General features: G+C 43.3%; 1 pseudogene; it reads right to left on the minus strand.

Moving 5' to 3' along the window:
* Positions 1–6,504: 6,504 nt before the first annotated feature.
* LOC136100032 (photoreceptor cilium actin regulator-like) lies at positions 6,505–17,063 on the minus strand (annotated as a pseudogene).
* Between the last annotated feature and the right edge of the window lie 981 nt (positions 17,064–18,044).

Below are 18,044 nucleotides of genomic sequence, written 5' to 3' on the forward strand. Positions count from 1 at the left end.
CCATGCAAATGGGTTAGCTGGACCCTGAATCTGCCTGTGGAAGTGCAACCACAAACCCCTGCAGCAGAATGTACGTGCATGAACTTGGCAGTGCCAAGAAGACTTTGGGAAGGATATGGAAAAATGAATGGCAAACTGGGAGGACAAGGAAGGAAGGCTGGACCCAAAGCATGGTGCAGAGGCTGAAGGCTCCTGTTGTAAAGAATGTTGATTCTGCTTCATGGTGCTGCTGTGAGAGGTGGACCAAAGAATTAAAGAATGCACCTGAAGGGAGCTGCTTTTGCTGAGGTGCAGCTGGGGCATGGATCATAATAAGGTGATTCTGGTAGAGTTTGCTCTTGCCAAGGTTAAAGGTGAGCTTGGGAACCAGGTGCTGCAATCCCTCTCTCAAGCAGAGGGAGGGGATTTGCACTGAGGTGGCTATTTTAGTCCTTGGTAAATAGTGACGATGGGAATAAAAGTGGTTGCATTGCTACCAAATCTCTGACAGCTGACACTGAATCCTGATACTGTGATACTGCCTTTGATACAGACAGAGGTGAGAAAACCACTCTAGTTAAAATTAGAGTTGACCCGAACCATTAAGCCTCCACTCTGCCTTGATATCTTTAGCTGAAAAAAACAGTAACTCTGGCCAACAAACTGCCCCTGTGTTTCCTTAAAAGCCCCCCAACAGCTTTGAATGCAGTTGGCAGAGGTAAAGGAGCTGTAAAAGCCATGCTCTGTGCTAATAGCTGTGCCCTGGATAAATAAAGGCTGTGCTATTTTCATGGTGGTTTAACATGTTTCACCTCTGCTGCATTTGAGAGCAGCACGTACAACCTCGGCCCCCTTTGGAGACTGGGGTGAAGGCTGCAGGATGTGCAGGTCTGTCACTCCCTGCTGCTGGCTCCTGGAAGGGACGTCGTCGGTGCCCTGCGGCCGGCACTGCAGCTGTGCCCCGGCTCTCGGGCACGGCCTCAAATGTCACATTCCCTCTGATTCAACTGCTGCTGCTGGGGCTTCCTCTGCAGATGCACACACATCTGTACGCACACATCTATACGTAGAGACACTTCCTTTTCACAATAGTCCTCGTCTGTGCATGCTGTCAGCGTATATAATAGATCAGACTATAAAACTGCTCAGTGTTGACACATTTCTGTCAGTGCAAACATACAAGTAGTAGTACGTGTTATTTCAAGAAGGGAAGTTGGCTATTCTAATAAGATGACTTTCACATGTGCATAATTGTGCCAGTACCAGGATCTCTATTGCTTTGATTGCTGTATTATTCTGGCAGCTTTTTATTTTCAGTATCACTCAGTGAAAACAAAACATGCTCCTGTTTCCTCAGGGAACGGCCACCCACCAGCTAACTCAGCCCAGTGGTGCTGGTGGGTGGCCCTGCAGGCTGGACCTCCCTGTGATCCTGCCATTAATGCTCCATTTGACGGTAATGGTAACAGCGTGCCCCTCTTTTGGTCCTGCCCAGGGGTGACAGTAGTTCATGTTTCATGCCTGTAGGAAGCTATAGTTTTTGTTTGTTTGTTTGTTTGTTTTCAAAATTACAGATTGCACTTGTCCCAGTAAAAGCTGGCCTAAGATCTTCCTTAGTGCATTTCCAACAATGCATAAATCTGTCCCACTGTATCCTTTCCTTAGTGGCCCTCTCCTCCTCTTTGTCTTTTGCCATGGCTTCTTTGTGTCATCCGCTGCTACTTTTCATTATTTGGCATTGCAATGGCATCATTTATTTACACGTTTGGGAGACAATGTACCCAAAAGGTCCTATATAGAATAAAGTTTTCTAACTAGATATATCCTTTGCTCACAACAGACCTGAAGAATACTTGGCCCAAATCCCAAAGCTTTGCACATTTGCAATCCGAGTAATTTCTGGCTTATAGCTGCCTTCAATCACAATTTTATATGTAAGAAGAGGAAACGTATTTCATGGGGAAAACATGCCCTGCTTTTCAGACGGCAGATATATGTGCATTTACCCAGAACAGCAGTAGTGTTGTTTGTAACTTGTTTGTAGAGGATGACCTGACCATAAGGCCAACAACAGGTGAGAAGGGTTTCACAAATCTATTTATACTCCAGCCTGGGTGCCGTTCAGCCCAGAGCTATGTGACAACTCATTGCCATGGGCCAGTGCTTCCCAGCGTAATGAATTCCTGTGTAGCTGGAACAAGCGCTTCTATGTTTGGCTCTGACTCCTGATGAACTGCGTGATCATTGACATTGCTGCCTCTTAAGAAATTGTTTAACAGTTTTGTTTCATAATCATTTGAATCTGCTAAACTTACATTTTAACGTGTAGCTGCCATTATTCCTGTGCCTTAGGAAAAAACACTTCACAGCCCAGTGCAAACCATAACATTCTGTCAGCATATTCTGCATGGTTGCCAGTTTCTGATGTTACAAAAGAAAATGCATGTGTGAGGTATGAATTAGGATTTTTGGAGGAAAAAAATCTATTTTATGTGGCTGTGTGTGTTTGCTTAGCTATCATCTAATCCTGGCCTAGTAAAGCCCAGGCAGGGTAGCATGATGGAGGGAAGAACAGTCCGTGAGCTTACAGGGTTGCCATTACCAGCAAAGCGAATATGTCTTTTTTGTTTTCCTTGGAGACAAAATCATGGAAACAGACTGCCTGTTTACCCCCCTCTCTGCTCTAATATTTTCTCAGATCTTTTTAAAACACCGTAGTAAAGACAGTGAAACTTGCTGTTGGAAGGGTAGTATTTTTCCCTCTCCTTGAAGTCACTGCTCTTTCACATCAGAAACATTTCTTAGTCTTCAAACATGGTAATAAACAAACGTGGATGATGCATGGTCCTCCTGATGGTGCTTCAGAGTACTGCTAAGTGCTTGGCTTACAAAATTAAATTTAGATATAGCTCAGGTCTTGGCTCAGTATTATGCAAATTTAGGAGGAAAAAACAATTGAGATAGAAACCTCAAGATAACTGGATCCATTGGGCCCTGTGCTAGCTTTCTGCTTACCTCTTTGCTGGGCTGGCCTGCCATCCCAAAATGGGTGGTGGGAGATGCTCAGCCCCAGAGCTGTTGCCTTGAACTTCTGGAGCATGTCAGTCTCCTGGGAAGCATCATCTGAAGAACAGAGACGCTCGCACAAGTTCTAGTCTCCTTTTCACTGCAAGGAGTCTAAATCAAACCCATCGAAGGACTCCTAAAGTTACTAGTACACTGTTTATTTAAAGAAGTGCCTTTCTATTTTTGCTGGTTTGTAAACAGCCTCTGTGGCAGTTACGACAAACTTCACTGTGTGGCTGGAGCAGACAGGCTGCTGAGCCGTTGTGTTGGGAATACACTGGGCATCTAAATGCCTACTGCGCTTGTTGTGTGTTTCCAGCAGCTTTTTTTTCTTTTATTTCCCTGTGGAAAAGCTTTTCCTAGCTCTTTGGCTGTCAAGAGAAATCTGCAGGGCTGGATGGGGAAATTGTTGCCTCGCCTGGGCTGGCAGAGCTCAGAGGTGCAGTACGTGCTTTCTCCCACTCTTGGCTATTGGTAGGATAAGTAGTTCTGAAGTCCTGAGGTTTTCAACATGAAGAATGTAGCATTGTAATTTTATTTCAACTGTCCATGGTGCTTTCTAGATTATTTCTTCATTTTGCACCTTAGAGATATCCTGTTACCAGCTGTTGTTAATGTGATACGTGGATCGACATTATATTTGTCTCAGATTCAGAATTAGGTAACTGCTTACCAGGAGCCCTGTGTCTGTCTGCAGAGCGCTGAGCGCCAGCCGAGCAGCCCTCATGCTCCCCATTGCCTGGTTTATCCACATGAAAAAGCGTGCTATGGAAGCCTACTGGTATGCCATTAACGCATGTACGTATATGCATGTGTTTTCTCTGAAATATGAGGATGAAAGGATCTGCATTGGATATCAGGTTATTGATTAAAAAACATCAGTATTAAAAAACTCCAGAGAGATGCATTACCTTGTGCCCTCAATGTCTATGGTAACTCTATTTACAAGACAAGACACAACACTTCGAAGTGGAGGAAAACATTAAAAATATTAACAAAAAAAAAAAAAATTGTATTATACCGACAGGTTTAATTTAGAGTTTGAATATAAGACTCTTACACTGATATTGGGTTCAAGAGGCAGGAAGGCTGCAAGGTGCAAATTGCCCCATTAGGCTGACTTCTTAGAGTCACACTCAAAAGCCAAGCAGCCAGTGAATTTGTTGGTTTAGGTTTTACCTGTAGCGCCATGTCAGCCTTGCTATATATCTTTCTGTGTCTACTGGAATGCCTGGAAAGTTTTGTTCCCAGCTTTACAGTCACTGCCCTGGGGAGTCTCTTCAGTTTGGAGAAAAGGAGGCTAAGGGGGGACCTTATTAATGTCTATAAGTATATAAAAGGTGAGTGCCGTGAGGATGGAGCCAGGCTCTTCTCAGTGGCAAACAATGATAGGACAAGGGGTAATGGGATCGAGCTGGAACACAAGAGGTTCCACTTCAATTTGAGGAGAAACTTCTTCTCAGTGAGGGTGCCAGAGCACTGGAACAGGCTGCCCAGGGAGGTTGTGGAGTCTCCTTCTCTGGAGACATTCAAAACCCACCTGGACATGTTCCTGTGTAACCTCATCTGGGTGTTCCTGCTCCGGCAGGGGGATTGGACTGGATGATCTTCTGAGGTCCCTTCCAATCCCAAACATACTGTGATACTGTGAAGGACATTGCTGTGTTGGCAGCCCTAGGCCTCAGCTTTCATTCATTCATATGCTGAAGACCCAGTGGTTTAGTAATAGTAATAATAAATGAAGAGCAGCCTTTAACACTGAAAGCTTTCAGTTTCTTCTTAATTGCTATATAATCAATTCATCTATGCCTCAAGGAAAACTTTATTAAAGCAAGAGGGATTCATACAGAGTAAGACAGGCTTATAACCCCTTTCTCCTTTAAAAGAACCTTGATAAAGGGTGTACTCTATACAGTCTAACTCCAGAAATCCTCACAGGATTACTTAATGCAGTCACAGAGTGGAATATTACTAAAGAAAGGATGAGGACAGGTAAGCGGCCAGATTTTGAAATTCAGTATGTCAGTAAAGTGGAGAGCAATTAGGGATGGTGAAGGCTGCAGATAATTTTGTGCTTGCAGTGGTGGAACAGGGTATATGCAGGGCAGGCAGATGTGAGATGAACCAAAATGAGATCAGAGGGATAACGTGGTCCTGGGTCTTGACCACCTTGTCCAGCTGAGTGCCTACTGTCTGTATCTGCACATCTTTTTTTTGACATTTACATTTTCATTATTCATCCAAAATGGGCAAGAAATGGAAAGTTGGGATCTTTGCTCCAAACTTTCAGTTGATCCAATATACAGTAGTGAGTTTATATTTGTCTGAGGACAACATGGAAATGAGTCCCTAATCAATACTGCAAGCATTATGAAACCTGCAGTATCTTGCCCAGGAAGATCAAAATCTGAGTTTGAAGTTCATAACTGCAACAAGCATCTATACACACTGCAGTCATGATGGCACCGAGTGTATCTACTGTGGATGGATTAATGATCTGCTAATCTAGAAGGATTTCTCTTCAGGAGATGTTGGCAGCTCCTTACTGATGAGACATGACAGTAAGAACAGGTTACTCTATCTCTGTGCTGAGATTTCTTTCCCTCCTACATAGAGCAAAGGGAACAACTTCTCAGAATATTCCTCTTAATGACGAAACTTCATAAATGATTATGAAATGCTTTGGGTGTTCAGAGGTGTGGCAGCGCAAACACTGTGACACGCTGGTTTTATTGATAACCTGCGTAGTGCTGTCAACCAGATTGCTAATATCTGGAGTAGTTCTTGTCAAAGAAGTAACTGGAGTATAAGTAGTGCTTTCATGTTCTTGTGGTCTTCAGATACTGAGGGTATGGAATGACAAGTCCCTGCAAGGTCTGAGATGTGAGCAGCGTCACTGGAAGCAAGGGCACCTGCCAGCTTTTTAAAGGTCTGCAGATAAAGTGCCACACAGAGCTGTTGGCCACTGTTCTTGCAGCAGTGAAGCCCTGGCTGGAAAACTGATACTGCTTCACTCTGTGCTCAGCCCCTCTGCAATGAGACTCCACTGCAGCAGGTGCACTCTGGTTTTAATCCTTAGGGGAAAACCACTACCTGCTGCTCAAACTAGCCGTGGTTGCATGCAGGAACTCTACTAAACAGAGTACAAAATTGCCAGGTAGCTCAAGCTTAAATCAGGGCACGGGAAGGGTGGAAGCACAGCTGATCTCTGCTCTGCTCTGTCAGTGTACAGGCTTGATCTTGTAGCCTAAAGAAGGCACGTTTGTGTAGTGGAAATGCAACCTTAATTGATGTACAAGTAAAACATAAAACAGGCTTGCACTGTGGTGAGGAGGAAGCAAATAGACTTTTTATAGCACAGGGCACTAGTTAGCGTACTAAGGAAGAAATCAGTAGTATAACATTGGGGTAAGATTTAAGCTGTTTGCATACAGAATGTAAGAGAGCTCAATTCATACCTTGCATATAAAAACTCTGATTTATTTACATCAGTAAAAAATAAATCTTAAATTTGAGTATGGTCTTATAAAACAATTGTATTCCAGAAAAATTACATTAATGAAAAATGAAAGTGTTGTCCAAAAAAACTGTATAAACATTTTTTTTTAAAGTGACCACCCAAACTATAATTTCCTCCATACTATAGTTACTCTTAATCTCATGCTTGCGATACAAATTGAAGGTAAACACTTTATTTGCAATAGTCCTGTACATTAACTGTACTGAAGAGAATCTGTTAGCTGTATGTAGTCACAAATTCATATTATAAAGTTGTAGATCGCTCCTGGAGAAGCTCTGTTTCTTGAATATAATTCTCTGTTTTCTGCAGCGTCCTTAGAGCAGCATCCGAACCCTTCAGCAGCTGCAGTGTTCAAGTGGGGTTGTGTTTGCAATGAGCCTCCTGACGACCATGGGCTTAGTCAAAGCTGGGAGAGATGCTGTGGTAGGATGACAGTTTGTGTGCCAGGTTTTCAGGGGAGCCTGGTTTTTGGGGGAAGATGCTTTGGCTGACTCCACGTCTAGCTGGCACATGTGTGAGGAGGTTTCCAGCCTGATTGCTGAATTGAAGTGTTGCTCCATGTGCCGCTGTAGCTCTTGTACCACAGATTTTGGTGCCTGGGGTATATAAATGAATACTTTCTCTCATCACCCATCATGGGTGCCGGGACATTTCAGCATGAAACCATAAAGAGATAAAATGATTGTAGCAGCTGAGCAGAAGTTGTCCTCCCACTCTGTCACATTTTCATCTTCAAAGCCACATTTAGGCATGCAAAGCGCTGACTTTCTGCTGTCATGTTCCTGATTTGGTTCCATTCTGGGTAGTTCCTGCCAGCAGAACAGACAAACTCAAAGTGCACGCGAATGTATTTGTATCTCTGTGTATCTGGGAGGGAGCTACACTTCTGATGAGGGGGAAGGCCAGCCTGCAGTTTGCCCTGCTGTTGATCTTTGCAGTACCCGCAGTGATTTCCCAGTTCAACAGGGGACGGTGCATCTGCCTGTGTGACTGCAAGGTGGATGTGTTGACATCTCCTGGCTGTACACTCTGGGTAAGGCTGCTGTACCACCTCAAGCTCACAAAGCCCTGACGATCCACAGCATCTGCTTACCGGGAGTTGCTTCTTTCTGTTCAATACCTCACCTTAAATATGACAATTAAGGTGTCAGAAGATGGCACTGAAATAATTGAAGAAGGATCGTTGTGATTAAGGCACCAGACTAAAACCTCAGGAGCTCAGTATCCAAAGGGGTCCCTTGTACAGCACAACACGAGTCTCAGTTCTCCCACCATGAAGGTGGCAGGAAAGGTTAAAAATCCTGTGTGAAGGCGGAGTGCCCAGATGCCACTATCATGAAAACCATAAGAAAAATTTAAACTATTCCTATCAAAACAGGACCACAAATGGCTTTTTTTTTTTTCCTGGATCTCATTCTGTGCTGAAGTTGCATATAAAATCACATCAAATTAAAGTAATTAAAATTACATTAATTCAAATTTGCATCTTAATTGTGATGATAAATGAGGTGAGCAAGATCCAGTAAATTCTGAAACTGTATTCCACTGTAAAAGCCTGGGATTAATCGACTGTAAAGAACTTGTGTTTTTATTAACAAACATCTGTCTAGACTCTTCAGTGAAATGACAATAAATCCCCTCAAACGGCATAAATCAGAAAGAATATAAATCTGTTTCAGGGAGAGCAGGGTTCTCTATGCTAGCATTCTCTTCTCTTTAAAAAAAAGAAAAAAAATACATGTCCTTAGGTGCCTCAGGATTCATAATGTTTGATTGGGCTATTACAAAACTACTCTAATCAGGATTAAGCCTTGTACCCTGGAAACTAGAGGTGATGAGATTATATGATGATCAAGGGTGATTTAGAAGATCAAAGCCTTTTTTGAGGGAATAAGGTCCCTAATTTTACTCCTTTAAAAGAGGTTATTTTGTTTTAACTTGTATTGGTCTTATTCTTTTTCTGCATGTTGACAAATACCCAGTGTAAAGATGTGGTTTTGCTGAAGCCATTGATGTTTTTGCAAGAAAAATCAATTGGTTCAGGATTTTACCTCCCCCCTGGAAATGTCACAACAGACACTTTTTACATAACTGAAACTTTGGTGCCTCCTGAATAAATAAATTGTCAAATATTGATAATTTCTGAAAGTTTTTGAACTCCTTTAGCCAAACAGCGAAACAAAGGACTTCTCTCTGGGTCCTGTCTTTATCAAATCAAATTGCCTCAGACTTGACCAACTGCGAAGTATTTCTTTTGCTCAGTGTAAATCTTCGAGTTGCGCCACGAAATGCAATCCAAAGAAGAAGCAGCTGCCTACCCCTCTACTGATATTTCACTAGATTGTTGGGACCAGTCTGGGTTTTTCCATGTGATGCCGTCATATTGTTTCCTAAAAAAAACAATGGAGACAGGCTTTGGAGGTTTGGTTAAGGCCCCCTGGGGCCTCTGGCTTTGATTCTTTGCAGGTGCTTCTGCTGTCAGTCCCTCTGCAGCCCCTGGCCCACGATGTAGAGCTCGGGGTGGGACGCGGATCTGTTGGACTCTTTGATTTCGGGTACGCAAGGGCTGTTCCAAGAGTCGCCTGCTTTCCTAGGGCTCTCCTCCAAGCTGCAGAAGGAAAGATGCTTAAGTTAAGAGGCTAATGAATTGTGACTTTTTAAAACAGCACTGATTAGACCACATTAACCCTCAAAGCACAGATGCTGCACAATACTATGTAATTCCCTGTCTCCTGTGTATATGCACTGTACTGTTCACTCCCAAAAGTCTACTGGGAAGCAAACGTTTCATATGTTGAACCGGGGATCAGTATGAATCTGGGTTTACTTGCAGGTGGACACAGACTTGCACAAAAAGTCTTGTTCCAGACCCTGCTGGAGGAAAGGTCTTACCTCTGTTACACATCTGTTGAGTGAGGTTACAGTGATTTCTGAGTATGCCAACATGACTGTGGGATGCTGCAGTCAGGAGAACTGAGACACGGAAAGTGTAAATGATGTTCCTGAAGTCACACTGGCAATCTTTAGGGTCACAGGGACTTTATGAATCAAGATCTATTATAGCAGTGGAGCTAGTCATGTATGTCTCACGCCTTGGGCCTTCATGCTGAAATGTGCCCTGTGTTGCTGTAACTAATTAAAGTGGTTTAAGCTCAACATGAGTTATCTGGGAATCATTATTGTGTTTTAAGTATATAAACTGTTAAACTGTATTAGCTTTCAACTACAGACAAGCTGTCGTGTTCCTATTCTGACTGCTAGGAGTTTAATTATTTGAACTGAGGAAGAGATTTCTGATATGTGACCAGTCATGAAAATAATCCAGACCCAAATATCACCCAGTTGCAGAAGGTCTCACTTGGGCTACTTGCTTTCGGTCTGATTCAGTCAACACAATCCATCCTCAAGCCCTCCTCGAACAATATCTTAAAGGCATGTAATCTTTTATCTTTGTTCTACCTCTTGGGAGATTAGGAATCTTAATAAAATATTATTTTGTTTAACTGCACACACAGAAATCCTATTACAGATCAGCAAGATTTCTGTGAGCAGAGCGATTGTACATGTTATGCCTTGATAAGATGCCAATAGCTGCTGATCGCTGTCAAACGACCAAGCTTAGAAACCAGCAAAGTCAGCTCATTCTGTCCATGTACTGGCTGTCCATGTGGGAACCAGTTGTACTGACTTGAGCACTGAAACCTGAAACTCTCATCAAGTACCCTAAGACTGGACACAAAAGCTCTAGCTCCCGCCTTAGGGCTAATGATGTCTTAAGTCCTGATACTCCTTAGAGAACAGGATGGGCAGGAGACAATCTTGGGAAAGAAATGCTTTTTGCCTTCTAGGGGATCAGCGAGTGTACAGGAGACATGCAAGTCTGCGTATAGCACTGACATTTAATGCCTGGCAACACCAGTTAGCAAGTGAGATGGAAGTCACCCCCCTTTTTTGGTGTTTCTTCTAAAATGGAGTGGGTGGGAGAGGATGCTCAGCTGCCTAATGAGAAACATGTTGCTTGTACAAGCTCCTCTCTTAAACAATCTGTTTCTCAGCAAATTGATGTTTTAATTGGGCATGGAAAAATTGGAGGACTCTATCCTTGAGTTTGGGAGCATAGTAGAAACTGGCTAACTCACTGATTTTCAAAATGTTTTACCTGTAAAAGAGTGATGCTATTGCAGGTTTGCCTCTGCCTCTCCTCCCTCCTGTGACTAGTGCTTGGAGCTGCTAATAACACACAAAACCCCCACACAGACAAAAAAATAGGCATTGTTATATTTGTAGAGGAGAGGTAGAGCAAGGGAAGGAATGAAGGAAAGGAGACTGACAGCTGGTTGGGAATAGCTTGTGAACTTGAGACCAGATGCAAACATGGCCAGAACGAGGAGGTTTAGGAGCACAACATCTGGTTTGGGGACACGTTTCGAAATTTCCCTCCGTCAGCTGAATGAATGGCAAGGCAGAGGAAGCCTTGTATGCTTAATGAACTTGAAGGAGAAAGACGGACCAGGGTATGGTGGTTTGTCTCTTATGGCATCTGCTGCAAGAGCAGGGGTCGGCATCTGTGCATGGGGATGTGGCGCTCACAGCTGTGGCAACCGTGCTGGTCCCCAGTGACTGGAGATGAGCAGCAGTGATGGGAGGAGCTCTTGGAGCTTCTGCCTTATGCTGGTTCCTAAAACAGTTCTCTGCCCATCAGTGTATTTGCTGTGATATTCAAATAAGGCCATTTGATGTAAGGTCTGTAAAAGCTTCCTCCAGGCAGCTTATTTTAAATGTAAGAAAACACACGGTAGTGTATTGCATTTTAAATCACTGTATGTGGCAATTAATGGGCCAATTTTCCCTTTTGCTTATATTGATATAAATTTGGACTAACTCAGCAGGACTACTTTTGATGTCCATTTGTATAAATGGTAAGTTGAATTTGGCTCAGGATATATGTCGTTCTTCCAAAATGCTGTATATCATAACACTAGCATATATAATTTTTTTCATGAAAGGGAAGATTTTATTTACAGTGGTTTGTTTTGGTTTTTTTTTATATTACTCTCTATGCTCTGACAGACTACAATAGAAAGATAATACACCCCATTTAAGTATAAATTAGCTAACAATTTATAAAAGACTGTTTTTCACATTGATCCATAAAACTGCCAGGGCTTTTGTCTTGCAAGGTTTGATATAAAGCCTCTTCTGAAAACATTTATATCTGCTAGCAGGCACTGGAGTAGGCAAAGCTGACTTCACATAGTACACAACAACAACAGAAAACACAGCAACAACATATAGGACTTTTAGGAAACTTTCAAATGTCAGAATATATTGCAATATTAGAACTGGGAATGCAAACCGGTCTGCATTTCTCCGTGTTCTTCACATGTTTTGTTCAGCACTTTTCTCTACTGTCCCTGTGGGAAACTTGATCCTTTTTCTGTCTCTAGGGAGGGAATTCCTGGACACCTTGCTTCAGTGCCTATGACTGTCCCTTTACTCATTCAGTATCCAGGACTGTCCCAGTATTTACAATGTGCGGAGTGCTTGTGCACTTACAAGTGCAGTTTTGTCTCCTGCTAGTGTTGGTCTTGCAATCTCTGCTCATGGGGATGATTCACATGATTTCAGCTGTTCTCTGGCAAGAGTAACAATATTCCTCACATGAGGAAAGGCTGCCTGAGAAGGGTCTTAATCCTCTTGCGTAGCTTAGAGCTTAATGGACTTAAACATCCTAAGATGCTAAGAAACTAGAATAACAACCCTTTTTACTTCCGGGCTGTTACACTGATCTTTGAGTATTCCCAAATACCATTTCTGTTTCCTAGCTGGTTCTGAGTTGTTGTTTTGTTTTTGTTTTTGTTTTGTTTTGTTTTGTGTGGGTTTTTTTGTTTGTTTGTTTTTGTTTGTGTTTTTTTTTTTTTTTAAGTGGTAGAGAGAATTTAAAGGTAAGCCCAGATTTTTTTAAAAATGGCCACCAATGCTTGCAAACATGGAACTGGTGTGTTGATGCTTCAATTTCTTTAAACTGACTTTTTCAGAGCAATTAATCTTCAGTAGCCATGGGAGGTTTCTCCACTTTGAAAACTGGGCTTGGGCTGTGGACTCATTAGACTTGAAATTGGCACCTAGTTCTGAAAGCCTACATGAGAAGCTCAGAAGCTCACATTATCTGTCATTCTTGCCAGCTGATTTGAAACATTTTAATAGAGATATCAGGTGAACAGTTTACTGGCTTAGAAGCTGAAGTTAGGAATGATACCCTTCCTCTTGGTCCAAGCCTACCTCCTAATGGTTATTTAAAGATGTGTGTAACCTGATGGTTACTTCAGAGCTTTTAAGAATTGAATGTGGCTATCTTTAGCCCCCATGCAAATAAGAGAAGTTCTGTGCCATGAAACCAACACTGAATTTTCCCTGGGGTACCTGTCACAGCAGATATGTAAGTGTAAGGCTTGAGCAACCCATGGAAGCTTAACTCCTCCCTGTATTCATACTGGCAGACTGAAATCTGGGGTGAGAAAATAGAACAGAATATTTCAGTTGGAAGTGATCTACAACAATCACCTAGTGCAACTGCCATGGTATCTTTGCCCAGCTGTCTGTTCTGCACATGAAGAGAGCACTTTTCTGGGAAATCTCTCAACGACATTAAATTCTCATCAGGAGCTCAGAAAGCCAATGCAGTGCTACCCTTCCGCTTCCTTGGCCTAGAGTGGGAAGTTTCTTACCTTGCGTGGTTAAGCGCGGGTTCACTGCCAGATGTCACGGCAGCTGGAAGACGAAACAGGACCCCTGGTCGGCGGTCAGAGAAACTTCTCCTCACAAACGGCTGAGGATTGGCAGCGCTCAGGGATAGCTTTCTGGTCCGGTCTCCAGGCTGCCGGAAAAGCAGGCTGGTCTTTTGGGAAAGTGATGAAGCTTCAGGCTGACTGGTCGCTTCCACAGAGGGTTTGGTGGGTTCCTGTGGAGGTCTGGCTTCAAATAAGGAAGAGGTGGCTGGGCAAAATATCGAATGAACATTGCTGCCTCTCTTGGAGGAGGAGAGCTGGTGCTCATCTCCAGCATCCAGCCCAGGTCTTGGCCCCTTGTAGGAGCGGGATGGGGAGGTTGGTGGGGAAGGAGCGGTGGAGAACGGTGGGGGACTTGCATCTCGGCGGTAGGCTGGGGAGCCCAGCATCCGGTATGGTGTTGGCGAGCTTTGCTTGTGTCCCGTGGGAGGGCTGAGCGGTTTTCGCTGGGGTGGTGGAGAAGGCAGCTTCTTCTGTGAGGGTGGGCTGGGCACCCTGGGACTTGCGGGGGGACTCGGTTTCCTTTGCGTGGTGGGTGAGCTTGGTTGCGGGTTGCTACAAGCCTGCAGAGAGTGTCTGTGGTGTGTTGGGGGGCTAAAAAGCCGTTTCTCCATTGGTGGAGAAGGAGGAGGAGGAGTTCTCGTTGGGGAGACCCTCCTGGCAAATGCTGAGCCTTTTTCATTTCTCCTGAGCAAATCAGGAGAACCTTGCTTCTGGTACTGCACCAAAGTCGCAGGTGAATTGGGCTCTTTGCTCTCTGAGCTGTTGATGTGTGGTTTTGAAACCCCACTGGGATTTTGAAGAGGAATGATTTTATGGGTTTGCTTGTACAAATCTGCAGCCTCTTTCCTCTGGGTTTCCAGTATCTCCTCCTGGCTAGGTATGTGCACACTGGTAGGGTTCAGCTCCAGAGAGTACCTCTGCAGTTTCTCGTCCCCTGCTCCTGTATTCCTTAGACCTTTATTAGTGATCGCACTGGGGCCACTGATGTTTTTACTTGGCAGTAAGTCAATGGACTGGACAGAGGCTTTCATTTTTGGGGAAACTTGTGCTCTCTTAGCAGCATGAAATTCTGTTTTGGCAGGCTTTTTGGCATCTTCTGAAGAGTTTCCTTCTATTTTTGCAGTTTCTTCAGGCTCAGATAAATCGAAACACGTGTCCATTAACATTTCAGGTGGTGGTGGTGGCAGGTTCTCAAGGTCTTCGTCAGCTTCTTCCTTTGTGTCCTTCTTGCTTAATTCTGCAGTTAGTGCAGGAGGAAAGGCATTTGGAAAGCTAGAAGAAACTCCATTGGCGTCTGAAGGGTCCGTGTCTTCTACTGGTGAAATACGATGCTTAGGATTTAAAGGTGCCAGGCCTCTCTGGAAAGGAATGGTGGGTGGAATAACTGGAAGTCCAAATTTTCTGAGGCAGGCCTTCAATTTGCTAGAGGACCTGGCTGTAACTTGTTCATCCTGTAAATAGGGTGCTGCTCTTGATTTCCAAGGCTCTGGGTTGCTATGTGTATCCTTCTTCTCATAAAACATTTCAAGCCTTTTGCTGAGCTCTTTCTGAGTTCTCTGCAGCTCTAGGAGGGTCAGGTCCTCTGCCTGGCTTCTGAGGGACTCCTCTGACCTGGACCGTCGTTGTTTCCTGAAGGTTTTCTGTCTGCCCATTGCTGTACTGGGCCTTGTTGTTAAAACCGCTCTTCCACTCTCATCCTCTGTCCATTCTTTATGTCTGGATTTAGCTGGGACAAACTTGATTTTTTCACTGATGGCATATTTCATCTTCAGAATAATTTCCTCTCTCTCTGCATTCTCTGTCCTCTTGATGGACTGTCTTTGCGTGTTATCAGTGACTGCAGGTGAAGACAGGGGCCTCCTCGGCAGGGCATCCTTCCCCATATCTGATAAACTTGTGTTGTCATCATCCTCGCCCAGGGTGCTTCCCTCATCATCTTCATCATCATCATAAGGAAAATCTGTTGATTCACATATTTTGAAATGTTCATCTTCCTGAATAGAGTCAGACTGGAAGGAGTTATAGGAATGACTTTTTCTCAAGTTTGCATATTGGGGCGTGGTAGAAATGCCTTCTGGTACTCTACCCTGACAAGAAGTTGCTTCTTTACTCCGCACAGATGAGTAAAATATATCTTTAAAATGCCTTTCAAGTGCACAGTCATGGGATGTGGCTGTGCCTGGCAACATTGTCCCATCACGCACTGTTCTGGCATACTTTTGGGATGGATGTCCCTGTGCATAGGAATCACAGCTTGCTTGTCCTCCATGCTGGCTGAGAGCACTGAAGTCTTTGAGGGATTCGTTGTCCACGCAAATGCCACTGTCCTCAGAGCAGAGAGTCCTGTCATCACCCTGGGACTGAGAGGATCTCACTGCTGAGGCTTCAAGCAGCCTCACCATCCTCAGCAGGCGCTCATCAAAGCTTTGCTTTGCTTTCAGTTTTCCTTCCAGGTTGCTTGCAGCAGACTGCAGGTAGCTGCATGTTTCCTGCAGGGCGTCAGACGTGAGAGAGGCCAGTGTCCCACTCACTAACTGCATTTTATTGACTGTGTACTGCAGTAGTTGTTGCAGAAGATCAGGGTGCTCCTTCAAATCACCTTTTTCTGCTGGCCATGCCAGATTCCCACCTATGTCTTTGAGGAGACTTTCACCATCACTGGCAATTTCTTCCAAGAGCTGGTTGATTTCATCAAAACGAAGCACAAGAAAGCTTACCAGCTGCTGTAGGAAGAGTTGAGTTTGGGTAGCCTGGTTGGCCATATGAAGTATAGTTTCATATTTCGAGAGGTTGGGATTTAAGTAGGTGTATGCACTCTGATGAGCCTTAACAAGCAGTTCTGGGAAATCTACTTTTTTCTCTGTCTCGCACGGTGACGAAATGGACTTTTCTTTACTTTTGCTAGATCGACCTTGTTTTGCCAGCTTGTGATTTTTTGCTTCTTTCCTTTCTTGGGAATTTGCTTTGCATTGCTTTCATCCTTGTCATCCCAAATGAAAGGTGACGCTTCTGATTCACAGGAGCTTTGCTTTCTGATCTGTATGGCCTCAGTGATACTTTTTTGAGACTCAATCAGTTTGGACATAACAACTTCAGCATCTGTGGCTGTCCTCTCAATTTCCTTGTCTTCCCTGGAAACTTGAGGATCTGAATGGGCCTTGGAAGATAACTGCAAATCATCTTTGTTGTCCTGGTCCGATAATTCATCCTCCTTTTCTCTCAGGTATTCTTTCCCCTGGATCCCATACTGGTGGAATTCATCAATATTGTAGCAAGATGAACCTTTAACAAGCAGTGGGATTCCTTTATCTCCCGGATCAATACGCAAAACACTTTTGGGTTTATTGAAAGCCTTAAGACCACTTCTTGCAATTGTATTCGCAATCTCATTGTGAGAGGGTGTGCAGCCCATCCTTTCTCTGTCTTTGGCTTTATCTTTGATTAAAAATCCAAATGAAATAGGAAAAATACAACAAAAATTCAAACTTACTGTTTCATCCTGAACTGCAGACTGGCATTCTTCTCACAGCTTTTCCATCACAATTCCAGTTTTGTTGTTGGTTTTCATTGCTGTTTGCCTCAAAATCTCAGGTGCTCACTGCCCAGGATCTTCTCTTGAGTTGTGCACTGCCTCATTTTATGTTCCCACTCAGGTTTTCTTCTTCAATTCAAAAAAAGAAGTGTGAAAGCTCTGCTGGATTTAGAGCTAATGGATTAAGAGGACTTGTGTGCCTCACTTCTGTCTTGACAGATGTCCACTACAAATAAGAGTTTAAGCTCATTAGGGTAAGCAGGCACCAGCCAGTCAGCACCCGTGTTGTATTTATTAAGGCAGGTTTTTTTCTGCACTATATTGGGAGGCAAAGGGACTTGGTAACTGTCCCTCCTTTATTTCCCTTGTTGCAAAAGCATAACACACGCTGAATGCAGAGATTCAAAGGAAGATACTGTAGTTTAGAGGCCTTTTTGAAGGGAAACTATTTGAACAGGTGCATAAATGATACTCCTGAACTAAGAGAAAGGTGACCTTGACCAAGTATACTTCTATGGGAGAGTACAAGACACGAAATCAAAGGGGTTAGAGACACCTGTTAGACTTCTGCCTTGAGGGCCTTCAATTTTTTCCCCTGCTTGCCAGTGACAAGCTGTTTACTCTTCCTTCTAAGACTTCCAAACAAGATTTTGATTTTTTTTCTTCCCCTCAGTTGATAATTCTTGGAAAGTGGTTTTTTTCCTCTTCTAGATAGTTTCACAACCTGAAAAGGTGAACTGCACGATAACAGTATTTATAGAATAAGTTTTGCATATGTTGTCGAGATGGTATTTGCCTCTAATGGATCTAAACTGTAAAATTTTAGATGAAAGAAAAATTAAATGCAAATTCATATTTTCCTTCCTCTGAGTGTCTTGGGATAAAATCTGAATGTTTTCTTTGCAGTCACAAAAGTGATTTGCTTACTTTTATTTCTTTTCATCACTTAGGGCTTAGTTCTCTGAACTGCAAAACTTTATGGGTTAAAACTATAAGAAAAAAGCTAAAAAATTAAAAACACAGACCCATTTCTGAAAAAAAAACACCAACCAACCAACCAAACCACAAAACTGTTGTTTGGTTCACTTCTGAGATCAGAACAGAATAATCCTTTCTGAAAGAGAAATTTAAGAAGCCAAAGTAGGAATTGAATGAA

The sequence above is a fragment of the Patagioenas fasciata genome, chromosome 3, assembly GCF_037038585.1.
Source record: "Patagioenas fasciata isolate bPatFas1 chromosome 3, bPatFas1.hap1, whole genome shotgun sequence".
NCBI lineage: Eukaryota > Metazoa > Chordata > Aves > Columbiformes > Columbidae > Patagioenas > Patagioenas fasciata.